Here is a 13,515-nt window from a genome sequence, read left to right on the forward strand (position 1 = left end):
CTGGCCTCAACAAATATCACTGTGCGTTTCCTCTCGCCGCTGCATTTCTATTTTCCTCTAATAATGTTACGTATCTTTAGGCAAATTTTAGAATCATGTCCTTGAACACAAATACCTTCACTGCCTCCACCACCAGCCTGCTCAGCTCTCTTCTGTAGGAGCAAAGATCAGACACTGGTCTCCGCCATCCAGACAAGTCACTGCCGCCCCAAGAGCCAGAGTGACAAGGATACAGTACTAGTGGTGAACCCGCCTGCCGATGCAGGAGATGCAAGAGACCTGGGTTCGATCCCTGAGTCAGAAAGATCCCCTGGGGGAGGGCAGGTCAACCCACTCCAGTATTCTTGCCTGGAGAATCCCATGGACAGAGGAGGAGACTGGCGGGCTACAGTCCACGAGGTTGCAAAGAGTCAGGCGTGATTTAGTCACTGAGCACATACGCAGGCACCCCAAGGATCAGAGCTGGGAGCCCTGGGGATGCAGGTCCTGCTTAAGACCTGACCCCGAGGGCAAGGAGCAAGCCACCCCCCTCATACCGAAGTGGTCTCACTTCTGCAGGTGATCACAACTGAAGCAAAGCAGGAGGCTGACAACATGAGTTCTGAGTAACTTGGTCTTCCACTCACCTCCTCAGCTGCAGGAATTCACAAATCCAATTGCCTGGTGTTGAAAAGGAAGAGAAATGAGTAAGAAACTCAAGTTACCACTAAGTTCATTTTTAGAAACTGCAGCATGAAATGAAAAATGAGTGTCTCCAGAATACCAAGTAAGGGGAAATGATAAACGATGCCTCCAAATCACAGGAAATGCAAGGAAACCGTCCAAGTGCCCATGACTCAGAGATGCCCGGGGGCGGGATTTGATAGAACGGGGACCCACTGGAGGGCTTTCGACTCAGTGACAAATTGATGGTGTTAATGACACTCTCGAGGATAGGTCAACTCTCTAGCCAACACAACGTGGAGCTCAGTACTTCTAGGACCCCTGAATCAAGTGGGAACAAAAGCCCAGGCCTGTTCCCTGAGCCGGCACTCAAGCAGGGACCCCAAAGGGCTTTCAGGTGTGTGACCAGGGTTGTGCCAGGGGTTACTCAATCCCAAGAGCTGAGTCACCTCCTCTCAGACACTGTCCTGTGTGTGGACAGCACAAGCCAGAGCTGGACCATAACACTGAGTGCTCAGCTCAACCCCCTCAACAAGCCCACTCTTCCAGGCTCAGCTTCCCAGCCCTGAGGCTACATCGCTTGGCCTTGTGATCCATCTGCTCCCCTGGAGTCCCAAAAAGTCCTTCTGTCTCTTTAGACCTCTGTAGCAGTAATTTGAGTTTTCTACCAGATGTTCTTGCCCCTTCTAAGCACCAGGAAAGTCCTGGTGGCTCAGACGGCAGAGAATCCGCTGGCAATGCAGGAGACCTGGGTTCAATTTCTGGGTCAGGAAGATCCCCTGGAGGAGGAAATGACAAAAACACACTCCAGTACTCTGACCCGGAGAATCCCATGGACAGAGGAGCCTGGTGAGCTACCGTCCACAGGGTCACAAAGTGTCGGACTCAACTTAGCAACAGCACACACTGCTCACACTTCCAGGCACACACAGCTGTTGCACCACCAGCTCCCTGCCTGCTCAGCCAACGTGTTCTGAGGGGGGTGACCTGTGTCCCTTCTGGGCTGGAGAATTTAACTGCCCGGGTGTGACCCTCCAGAACACGTTTCCCTCTGCCATGCTGGCTGATGATATTGAGATGTGGCTGCTTCATGAACCTGGCTTAGATGTGAGCAGAGACCCTGATGGCTCCAGGGGTCCCCACAATGAAACCTACACAACCGAGGGGCTGGCAGGAGGGTCAAGAAAAGAACATCAGATGAAGGAAGTGGGTCCTCCTTGGTGGGCTTGGGTGCTCATTTAGTAAAACTGCCGCCTGTGACCCAGGGAGGCAGGTCTTCCACCTAAGGACACCATTGCTCTTGGGGACACGGCTGGAAACTGTATTTTAGTGTGTGGGGATTGGTTGCTGTTGGATTCGTTGCTAAGACTTTATACTGAAAGACAAGCTCAGAAAATAATTCTCTGGTTTATAAGCGGGGACGAAAGAGACAGAGACTCAAACTCAGGAGCTCACAGGATTTGAAAAAAGCTTCTGGCCTCTCAGGTGACACAGTGGTAAAGAATCCACCTGCCAATGTAGGAGACATGGGTTCAGTCCCTGGGTGGGGAAGATCCCCTGGAGGAGGAAATGAAAATCCACTCCAGTATTCTTGCCTGGGAAACCCCATGGACAGAGGAGCCTAGCGGGCTACAGTCCAGGGGGTCACAAAGAGTCAGACATGACTTAGTGACTGAACTATCACCACTGATTCTCAGACTCCACCAGCAAAATGCTGAAATAGAGAAATGCCTGGACCAGCAGCTGCAGGAACCTCAGCCATGACGGAGGATGAGATCAGGGTGAGGTCAGTGGATCAAGGTGACTCCCGGGGAGTCACTCCAGGTGGACACATGGGAAGCGAAGAGAGCATGTCTCCCAGGTCAGTTCACGGGCTTAGGGAGCACAGCCATATCGCCTCATTGTGGAGGTAAGTGGACCATCCACCAAAGAAACTACAAACCGGGAAGAAAACCACCAGTGCCCCTTATCGGCAGTGGTTACTGCAGATTATCTGGCCTCTGAGCCCAGAATTAGTGAAGTCCTAGCCATGGCTCCCAGGAAACACAGGATCCTGCAAGCCTCTGGTCACAATGATTTCATCCATCAAAGAGCTTGTTTGAGCTTGTTTGGCGTGTGTTTCTGTGCAAAGACAGCTAATTCCATACATGTTGTTGATTCACTAACCCTGAACTCCCGCCAGCAGCTCCATAGCTCACTCCTGTAACCAAGCTCCTCTGACGCCTGTGCTTTCGCCAGAGGGCACAGCCCAGCCCCCTGCATCTGGGACATGAGACAGCACTCCCACCATGTGAAAGTATGGAACTGTTAGTTGCTCAGTCGTGTCTGACTCTCTGCTACCCCGTGGAATGTAGCCCACCAGGTTCCTCTCTCCATGGGATTCTCCAGGCAAGAATGCTGGAGTGGGTAGCCATTCCCTTCTCCAGGGGATCTTCCCAACCCAGGGATCAAACCTGGGTCTCCTGCATTGTGGGCAGATTCTATACCGTCTGAGCCACCGGGGAAGCCCATTGTGCTCGGGGCCATTTAGAAAGCAAAATCACCAGCAAAAAGCACAAAAATGTAGAAAGGCTGGCACTAAATAGGCCAGGAAAGGAGGCTGGTTTACTGCAAGAGCTGGAACAAGAAGGCAGAGTCATCCTGTCACCCTCGGCTGGGGGCATGTCCGGACACTCAGATTCCCTGCTCTTCCCTGCCCCCTCCCCGGTGCATGTCTGAGAAAGTTCCTCGGATGAAGATTTGAGGTTACAAATAAATTTTCTTGGGTAGATGAATATAAAAACACAGAATTCACAAATAACAAGGAACAGCTCTAGTTGGAACTGTTGGAGAGCTTGAACATACCCTCTGGCCATGTTCTTGTGGAGCAGATAGGCCGGGAGAAGAGCTGGAGGGTCGCCCCCCTGGGTCCCGTTCAGACGGGACTGAGGAGGGGGACAGCAAAGGGAAGACCCCCAAAACGCAGGTCCACGGCCAGAGCTCGGTGGACAGGGCCCTTCCTACCCCACTGGGGCTCCAGGATGGCACAGATCCATGGTTCCCGCCTGCCCACCCTCCTGCCCCTTTCCAGTGGGCACATGGATTACTGTCATCCTACCCAGTTCCAACATTTTATAGTAAATGTGGGGTGTAATGTGTCTTTTCATCAATCTCCAGTTCCTGACATGATGGGGACCCCTGGGCATCACCCCTGATGCAGAGACCCCACACACACATATCACCCAGAGAGCCGGAGAGCTTGGTCTAGGAATGATCGGGAAAAGGGGGTAGGGAGGGGAGGGAAGGGAATTCCAAATGTGAGGAGAGCGAGCCCAAGGGAGCAGGCGGACACGTTGGCATCAGGGCTGCTCAAAAGGACCTTGCTTCTCTCCAGTCTGGACGTGGTCAGTGTCCAGGTGGATTCCAGGGAGCGGACCTTGAGATGGAGCTGAGCAGGCAGGACATCTGTTAGGAGTCCCCCTGGAATGGATGGCCGTGGAATGGAGGGCTGGAGAAGGACATGGCAGAGGGAAGGAGGCGAGGAGCCGCCATGCAGACCAGACCACAGCTTTGGTCCCCGGGAAGAGGTCTGAGCAAGAACCCCTCAAGGTCCCAGTGGGCCAGGCCTGTCCTCCCGGCTGGGCTGCCAGCTGCCCTCTCCTCGGGATATTCCTTGCTGCCCAGAGAGCCTCCTTCTCATGCCTGTCTGCCCATCAATGCCTCCGCTCACTTTTCCTTGTTTCCGCGTCTCAGGTCCCCTGCCCCCTCACTTTAGCTCTGCTCAGCTGGCCCATTCCTTCCCCATCACCCGTGAACTCCAGCCCCTGCTCACCTTGAGGCTGCTTCTCCATCCACACATAGCAGAGGACCAGGTGGGTTCAAAGCTCTACCATGGGGAGAGTTTTCCCTCTTCATTCTCCTTTTATTTTATTTTAACTTTTTTCTGTTTTTTGGCCACATACAGCATGGGAGATCTGAGTTCCCCAACCAAGGATCAAACCCGTGACCCCTGCAAATGGAAGTGCGGTGTCTTAAACACTGGACCACCAGGGAAGTCCTCTTCCTCTCTTTCTTAAAGCAAACCTGAGTGAGGCTGTAGGGTGGCGGCCGTGCCATCTGGACTGGAGTGAACCTGTCCCTGAACCAGACAGGGCTTCCCCTCCCACGTGGACCCATCGAGAGGGAACCTCCCTCCAGCCGAGGATGTGAGCTGGGCCTAGGGGTGCTGGGTGACGTGCCGCCTGCAGGCCCTCTGCCCAGTTCCGCTGGTCTCAAGATGCTCGTTTCCATCTGTGATGGGTGATTTCTGAGCCCCACAACCTTACGATTTGTGGGAGTGACAGAGCCCAGCTGACCCCAGATGAGTGACCAGATAACCCGTCTCCGCCGGCCCTCTTAGCACATCAACATTTGTGTCTCAAAGGCACAGGATCCTTTGCCGCAGATGGCGCGTCTTTCCTCCAGAGTCTCCGGGACCTGCTCTGTGGCTCTGCCATGAGGGCTGGCCACAAAGGCCACGCAGCATTGTCCCACTGTTGACACCTCTGATGGCAAGTGGTGGGCCTGGTTGTGCGGCTGGAGTCTCGGGGCTGTTTGATCTCAGCCCAGCCGGGCTTCAGAGCCCTTTCCTGCTCTGCGCTGACTCATGGCTGGTACAGTCTTCCCAGGGGTGGAACATGCAGCCTCCAGAGTCCACAGGGGCCTGGCCAGGCATTGTCTGGGGGCTGATGCAAGATGAAAGAACTGGTGGGAGGTCCAGGTCAGTTCCTGGTTAGGGGCCCCTAACCAGGATTAAAATTGTATCGGGGCTTCCCTGGTGGCTCAGCTGTTAAGAATCCATCTGCCAATGCAAGAGACTCAGGTTCGATCCTTGGGTCGGGAAGATCCCCAGGAAGAATAAATTACAACCTACTCCAGTATTCTTGCCTGGAAAATCCTGTGGACACAGGAGCCTGGTGGGCTCCAGTCCACGGGGTTGCAAAAGTCAAATAAGACTTAGCAACTAACCAACAATAACAAGAATTATATTGCGGCGGTGGTTCTCAGTCTTCTTAGAGTTTCTCTTCCACTTGGTGGAGCTCAGGTACCTCCCCGAGACTCCCAGGGTGTGAACCTCTTCTTGTTGCTTATCACCCAGGTAGCATGACATCATCAATATAGTAGAGCAAGGTAACGTCCTTTGGGATGTCCGGTCACCTGGATCTCTGGGGATATAGAGTGCATGAGGTGACATGGACATCGAACTGCACACTGCTTCCTCACCAGCAAAGAAAAGCCAACTTTGGGGGAACCACATACCTGAGGCTGTGCTCACCCGTTTGGCAAAGAGCCACACCTGGAGGGAAGCTGCCATTGAGGCTGCTTCCTGGTCACTCCAGGATTCAGCTTTTGCAGGGGCCAGATTGGCCAATCAAATGTAAGTTGCATGGAGCTGTGATGGAGCCCTCCACCCCTGCGTTCCTCAGATCCTTGGGTGTAGAACTAATCCCAGCCCCACCCCCACCTGGGGTGGAAGAGTGGGCTTTTTTTAATGTACCGTCTTGACCAGGGTTGGGGGCATTTCCAAAGGCTTCCACCTGTCTTGTCCCACTTGTTCCTACCCCACAGACTGAAGACCCAAAGCTAGATTGCATCAAGTTTGTCTCTCCTAATTATAATCTGGGGTCTGGGGACACGCCCATAGGGGCTCAGGGTCCCATTGTACCTACTCTAAGCCAGTCCTTGGCTACAACGACCTGGAAGACTGCCTGGCTGTATATACACCCACCTGCCATGAAGCTTTGGATCTTCGGGTGCCAACATAAACTCTAACTTATGTCTGAAAGTAAAGATGAAAGTGTTAGTCGCTCAGTCATGGCTGACTCTTTGTGACATCACGGACTGTATCCCACCAGGCTCCTCTGTCCATGGGATTCTCCAGGCAAGAATACTAGATTGGGCCGCCTTTCCCTTCTCCAGAGGCTCTTCCCAACCCAGGGATGGGACCTGACTCTCCTGCTTTGCTTAAGTCTAGTGATCATTAAAATGTGTAGATCCTCCCACAGCATACAACCACCCAAGGGAGTGGCTCAAGTCATTGTAACAAGCTCACATGTGGCAGATTCAGTTCTCCGGGGGACCCAGGCTTCTCAGGTCCAGAAAGAGGACAAAGCGTTGTGACTCTTGAATGGGGCAGCTGTCTACACCCTTCAGATGTCCATCCTTGCTTTCATCTCATGATCTACATCCTTGTTGGCTGCAGGTACATTTTGCTCCTGAGGATGCTACGCTGTATTAACCATGGAGCTCTGCAAGTTGCCACACTGACCTTTCTGTTAACTGCAATGAGAAAGGAAACATGGCAAAGAAATGCTGCAAAGGACAGCTGCAATGAAACACTGTCTGCATGCGTTCTGACTGGTCTGCACCCACACCGGCCCCTGTGGTTTTTATGTCTTTGTCTCTGTTGCTCTCAATGATTCTGGTTTCCATGACCCCTCTTACAGTGAGTCTTGTACACCACTGACTTCTTCCTGAAGTGCTTATCTCATCAATGCATTTCATGTGCCTTTGGTCAATGGCATGGCCTGCAGGACTTCCCATGCAATAGAACCATCTCATGGGTTTGGAATTTACATGATTTACCCGTTCCAGCAAGCTATGTTACATCTCCCACCAAGGTATCCCATTGTATTTGCAGACCTTTCTACTTATTTTCATTCCAACAACTTTTTAAATATGCTTTGGTATTATGTTACCTGATGCTGGGAAAGATTGAGGGCAGGAGGATAAGAGGGAGACAGAGGATGAGATGGTTGGATGACATCATCGACTCAATGAACACAAGTTTGAGCAAACTCGAAGAGATGGTGAAGGACAGGGAAGCCTGACATGCTGCAATCCATGGGGTCACAAAAAGTCAGGCACGACTGAGTGAGCAACAACAATTATGTTATTAAGTGCATATGAATTTAGAATTGTTATACCTTCCTGGCAAATCATGGCACCAAATGGCAATCCACTCCAGTATTCTTGCCTGGAGAATCCTATGGACAGAGGAGTCTGGCCAGCTACAGTCAATGGGGACGCAAAGAGTTGGACATGACTGAGCAATTAACACGCCTAGTAAATCAAAGTATCCCTCTTTGTCATTAATAAATGTGCTCCTAGTGATTTTAAGCTTGAAGTCAATTTTATCTGTTAGTATATGTACACTAGGTTTCTTTTTTGTGAGTATTTGCATGGCATGTTTTCTTTTTCCATTATTTTATTTTAAGCCATTTTTATCCTTTGTTATTTAGTCGCTAAGTCATGTCTAACTCTTTTGTGACAGCATGTAGCCCCCAGCCTCCTCTGTCCATGGGCTTCCCCAGGCAAGGATACTGCAGTGGGTTGCCATTTCCTTCTCCAGAGGATCTTCCCAACCCAGGGACTGATCCTGGGTCTCCAGGATTGGTAGGTGGATTCTTTACCGTTGATAGCTGGGAAATACCTTTCCGATACTGTGGGATGCAACAAAGCTGTGTCTAGAGAAAGATCTTGGGTCTTAAATGCTTTTCTTCAATGAAAAGAATTCTTAACCAATTTTTTTCAAATATTGCTCCTGCCAAGTCTTTTTTCCCCTTCTCCTTTTCAGACTCCTATAATTATTTATGAAATCTTCTCACAGTAACCTTTGTGTATTTATGCCCTATTTTGTATGTTCAGTTCATGGTTTATTCTGAGTATTTGCTTTGACCCTTTTTCAAATTCACTCTTTTTCTCATCAGGTAACCTCACATTCTATTAAACTAATCCACTGAGTTTTCATTTCAATAATTGTACATTGTAATTCTCAAACTTGTAAGTGGATATTTTCATTTATGTTATGTCATTTTTTTATAGTTTTCAATTGTCACTGATTTTAACATTTTGCTTGGTTCATTCCAGTATCTAGAGTTCCTGAGGCTCTGTCTGATTTTATTGTCCTTTGTTTCTGCTCATTCTTATTAACACTGTCCTTTCTCAGAGAGTTCAGTTGTTCTAGATGGTATGCTAGACATTGCACTTGATGCTAAGTTTTTCTCTGAGAATTTTTTGTGACTGCCAGGCACCTGGCTGACTATATTAGCAAGCTGGAATCATTTTCATCTAATTGTATAAATTGAGATTCTCTGAGACATCGTAATGCCTGAAAACTGGAATGAAATTTTTATGTGGGTTTCTTTATTTTCAGTTCAATTTTTCCTTGGGGGCTTCCCTGGTGGCTCAGATGGTGAAGAATCTACCTGCAATGTGGGAGACCTGGGCTGGGAAGAGCCCCTGGAGGAGGGCATGGCAACCCATTCCAGTATTTTTGCCTAGAGAATTCCATGGGCAGAGGAGCTTGGTGGGCTACAGTTCATAGGATTGCATTTCCTTAGATGCAACACTATGAGGTCCTAACCCAAAGAAGAAGGCTTGCTAAGACCCCCAAATTTGGAGGCTCTTGAACTCCAGATATTGTCCCCTTTTGCTGTGGGATGGCAAAGGTATTTCCCGGCCTCTCAGCGGCCTCTTCAGTGACCAGCAAACTCTCTTAGTGGAACTGCTGCCCTAGATGCTGGACTTATCTTTCCAAATTTTGATCTCTCTTTGTTGGCCTTGTGGATCAGTATTCAAGAATCCTTTTTTCAGATATTTCGTTAAAATATATCTTGTCCTCAGAGTGGGGGTTGGTTCAAATCGCTTAGGTCACTGTTACTGGAAGCAGAAGTATTTATTCTGTTCTCACTGTAAATTTAGCAATTCACTCTTTTGACACCAAGAGATGAAAGCTTCGAACAAGCTCGCTTTGGCAGCCTGACTTTGTCATTCTATACTCTGAAAACAAATGGGAAAAAACACAGTCAAACTTTCTGCAAAGTTCAGAAGCCTGAGGCCAAGCTGACCCAGAACCCTGAATAGGTTGCTTTTCAAAGCTTGCCTGTCAGTGGGTTGCTCGTCTAGAGGTCAGAGTGTGTGTTCCCACAAGGACAACCCGCCCACAAGAGCCCCATCGTGGGGATGAGCCACTGACACCACATGAATTCTGTGTCACAGTACCAGAGGTGGGGACGGGAGGAAAATGACCGGAGGCCGAGGCAGGCCTCCATCCCTCTGCTGAGAACGAGGAGGGCCCAGGAGAACTTGTTCAATAGGCTCACTCTGCCTATGGCAGAGCTTCTCTATGTTCTGAGCACTCCGCCTCCAAGCACCCTGTGCCTTTCTGGGCCCCCAGTGCCCTGTACCTTCCTGGGTCCCCAGTGCCCTGTACCTTCCCGGGTCCCCAGTGCCCCGTACCTTCCCGGGTCCCGAGTGCCCTGTTCCTTCCCCAGGTCCCCAGTGCCCTGAGTGTCCCCAGGCCCCCAGTGCCCTGCGTGTCCCCAGGCCCCCAGTGCCCTGCATCTCCCCGGCCCCCAGTGCCCTGTACCTTCCCGGGTCCCCAGTGCCCCGTACCTTCCCAGGTCCCGAGTGCCCTGTTCCTTCCCCAGGCCCCCAGTGCCCTGCATCTCCCCGGGCCCCCAGTGCCCTGCACCTTCCCCGGGTCCCCAGTGCCCTGTACCTTCCCCGGGTCCCCAGTGCCCTGTACCTTCCCCGGGTCCCCAGTGCCCTGCACCTTCCCGGGTCCCCAGTGCCCTGCACCTTCCCCGGGTCCCCAGTGCCCTGCACCTTCCCCGGGTCCCCAGTGCCCTGTACCTTCCCCGGGTCCCCAGTGCCCTGCACCTTCCCCGGGTCCCCAGTGCCCCGTACCTTCCCGGGTCCCGAGTGCCCTGTACCTTCCCCGGGTCCCCAGTGCCCCGTACCTTCCCGGGTCCCCAGTGCCCCGTACCTTCCCGGGTCCCGAGTGCCCTGTACCTTCCCCAGGTCCCCAGTGCCCTGCGTGTCCCCAGGCCCCCAGTGCCCTGCATCTCCCCGGCCCCCAGTGCCCTGTACCTTCCCGGGTCCCCAGTGCCCTGTACCTTCCCGGGTCCCCAGTGCCCTCTGTCTTCCTGGGTACCCAGTACCTTCCTGGGTCCTCATCACCTTGTGCCTTCCTGGGGTCCCCTGCCCGCTGGAGAAACTCCCCAGCCTGTCACCCACCCAACCTGCTCCATGCTCCCGCTTCATCTCACCGTTGTCCCTCAAACTCCTCCTCTGTAGGCCATCTCAGCTCATAGTTGACGGAGGGAGGAATCTGCTCAGACTAATCTCATGTTTTTAAAGAGGCGCCTGTTGTGACAGGCAACTTCATCATTTCAGGGAGCAGAGGTGACGGAGTGGAGAGAACGCTTGCAGAGAAATTTCGTGAAGTCATCTGGGGCGGGGGGTTACAATGGAGAGACCATCTCCGAGGGGCCTCTACTCTAACTATTGTGTCTGCCTGCGGGCAGAGTTGCTTCACTTGTCAGACTCTTTGTGACTCCTGGACTGTAGCCCGCAGGCTTGTCTGTCCATGGGATTCTCCAGGCAAGAGTACTGGAGTGAATTGCCCTGCCCTCCTCCAGAGGAGCTTCCGGACAGGGATTGAACTTGCATCTCCTGCATTGCAGGCAGATTCTTTACTGCTGCGCCACTGGGGAAGCCACTATAACTATTTCATTCCCTTAATTAGGTCCTACTTCTCCAGCTCTTTCTCTCCCTCTTGTTCTGAATCCTAGGATCTCTCAAAGTTACAGGTCTCAGTAATTTTTCAGTGGCTCCCGGGCAGAGTGATGTCTGTGTTGTATCAAGGGGATGAATGACAGATGCGGGAGGGGAGAGGGCAGGGCCGGCCCCAAGGCTTCGAGACCTTCTTGTCCTAGTAAACCAGGGCATCCATCAGGCTGGGATTATTTACAGCCACATTTTTTAGATTTGTGTCTTGACTGAACCAAATTTGGTTTACATGCTACAGTGTTGTTGCTCTATTTTTTTTGTTTGGTTTATGCTTTTATTATCAGTTTAAAAACAAATCAAAGTCAAGCTTCCATTCCTGGCAGGTCTCAGTTGCCTATGCTTTATTTTAACGGACAGTTCGGTTGTGCTCAATTTTTCTAGAAATGGAAAACCTTCCTAGTTGTGTTGAAGCCCCAAGAGGAGCCCATGCCGTGAGCCGGTGGAAGGTCATTGGAGGACCTGAGAGGTTTACAGCCCTTGGTCTGTTGGCCAAGCTTGGTCCCCAACCCCACACATCGGCCTGGCCTTTCCCATTTACAGGTGAAGAAGCGGGGCTCTCTGAAGGTCATCCCTGCAGCTCACGGCCACCAACCCAGGCCTCCACCGATGGCTGTGTGCATTTCTCTGCAAACCCCGTTCTCATGGCCTTTGGGGGTCTGATCAAACTGCCTATGGTAGAAAACCACTTCACCAAGGGGCTATTTTTGGACAACAAAACTTTGAAATTTTTCTTCCCCAGAGGGACCTCTCTGGGCTTCTCAGGGATGAAGGGACATATGACACGCATGACCCACTGCAGGTCTGGGCACTTTACTCCCTGACAGTGTGGTTTTTGAATAAAACCTGACAAACTCCAGGGGAGAGGACAATGTCTTGTGGACAGAGGCCATATTCCCAGTGGCCATTCCTCCGCTTCCTGATGGGCATGGCCTCAGGACTGGGCCTCGTCTGAGGTCTGCCTGGCCAGCGTGAGCTACAGGGTCCCACAAGGGGGCAGGCTCTGCAGGTACGCCTGCTCTGCATGCACCAGCCCTTCCATAGCAAAGCTTGTCCCAGCACTGACCCACACCCGAGGGTCACAGAACCTAAGACCTGAACTGAAGAGGATTTTAAGGGCTTCAGATACAGATGCTTAAATGATTTTCCCAGGATCCCAAGGATGCTGATTTGCACAGGATCCCAAGGGCTTCCCTCTATCCATTCCTGTCTCCCCTCCAGCTCCCCCGGCTGCCTTACTGTCCCAAGATGGCCCTGATCTTCCTTGCAGACACACACATACACACACTCCTGTGCGTGTACACTCAATCCTTGGCCAAGTCCAGCTTTGCACTGGTCAGTAAAGTTCTCTCTACCTCCACCAACAGATGTCATTCTGACCGGGAGCATCACCTTCTTCCTCCCAGGTATGACATCCCAGTCGGCAGCATAATCAGGGGATGAAATCCTGGTCACCACGCATCATGAGTGCACAGGTGACATGTAAGATGTCTGTGAACAAGGAGCAGCAAAGATCACCTGATGATGGCAGGTACAGTAACAGAGGGACCGAGATAAAACAAGCATGACTCAGAACTGTGGCAGCGAGAAATAGACTTGAAGCCTTTCAAGCGGCATGCCAACATCTCTTTTTCTGGAAAATAAAAAATTATTTGTCTGCATCAGGTCTTAGTTGTGGCATGCAGGATCTTTAGTTGCAGCATCTGGGATTTAATTCCCTGACCAGGGGTTGAACCCCAGCTCCCTGCATTGGAAGTAAAGAGTTTTAGCCACTGGACCATCAGGGAAGTCCCCCAACTTCTCCTTACTTCTTGCCAGTCTGATAGGTCAAAGATGGGACACTTGGTGAGGCGGAAGGTGTCTTTACATGTCCCTCAGAGCCTGCACATCTCAGCAGATTCCTCCTCCTGCCCTAACCCCCTATGTACAGCTTGTCTGCTGATCTGCAAGGCTTTTGACGTTAACTCCATTGCAAACACTGATAAGCTTTTGCCATTGTTGTTGGTGATTTTTTTCTAGGTGTCCTAAAAATGTACCTGAGAGAGGGATACTCGTGGTGAGGGGTGGCTGGCCTCTATGGGATGAGGCGGATGGGCTCAGCCCTAGGTTCCCTGGTGATCATAGGAAAGAGGGTCCTGGAAGAACAGTCTGGGTGGCAACAGACCAATGGGCAGAGAAACACATCGTCACGTGGTCAGGGATAACGGACTCTGATCGCCAAGGGCTGTAGGGCTGCTGACATGCAAGCATGTGTCCGGCCCC

At 51.6% G+C, this 13,515-nt stretch overlaps 2 long non-coding RNA genes across 2 annotated transcripts; one reads left to right on the forward strand and one right to left on the reverse strand.

Annotated features, from left to right (window-relative positions):
- LOC139034683 (uncharacterized) lies at positions 1–6,490 on the reverse strand. The gene is made up of 3 exons (XR_011487173.1): positions 6,410–6,490; positions 551–660; positions 1–471 (listed from the first exon to the last, which is right to left on the reverse strand). It is a non-coding gene; the product is annotated as an uncharacterized lncRNA (long non-coding RNA).
- Positions 6,491–7,960: 1,470 nt separating this feature from the next.
- Positions 7,961–13,243, forward strand: LOC139034684 (uncharacterized). Its single transcript, XR_011487174.1, has 2 exons — positions 7,961–8,076; positions 12,660–13,243. It is a non-coding gene; the product is annotated as an uncharacterized lncRNA (long non-coding RNA).
- The last annotated feature ends 272 nt before the right edge of the window (positions 13,244–13,515 follow it).

The sequence above is a fragment of the Odocoileus virginianus genome, chromosome 4 (genome assembly GCF_023699985.2).
Source record: "Odocoileus virginianus isolate 20LAN1187 ecotype Illinois chromosome 4, Ovbor_1.2, whole genome shotgun sequence".
In the NCBI taxonomy this organism is placed as follows: domain Eukaryota; kingdom Metazoa; phylum Chordata; class Mammalia; order Artiodactyla; family Cervidae; genus Odocoileus; species Odocoileus virginianus.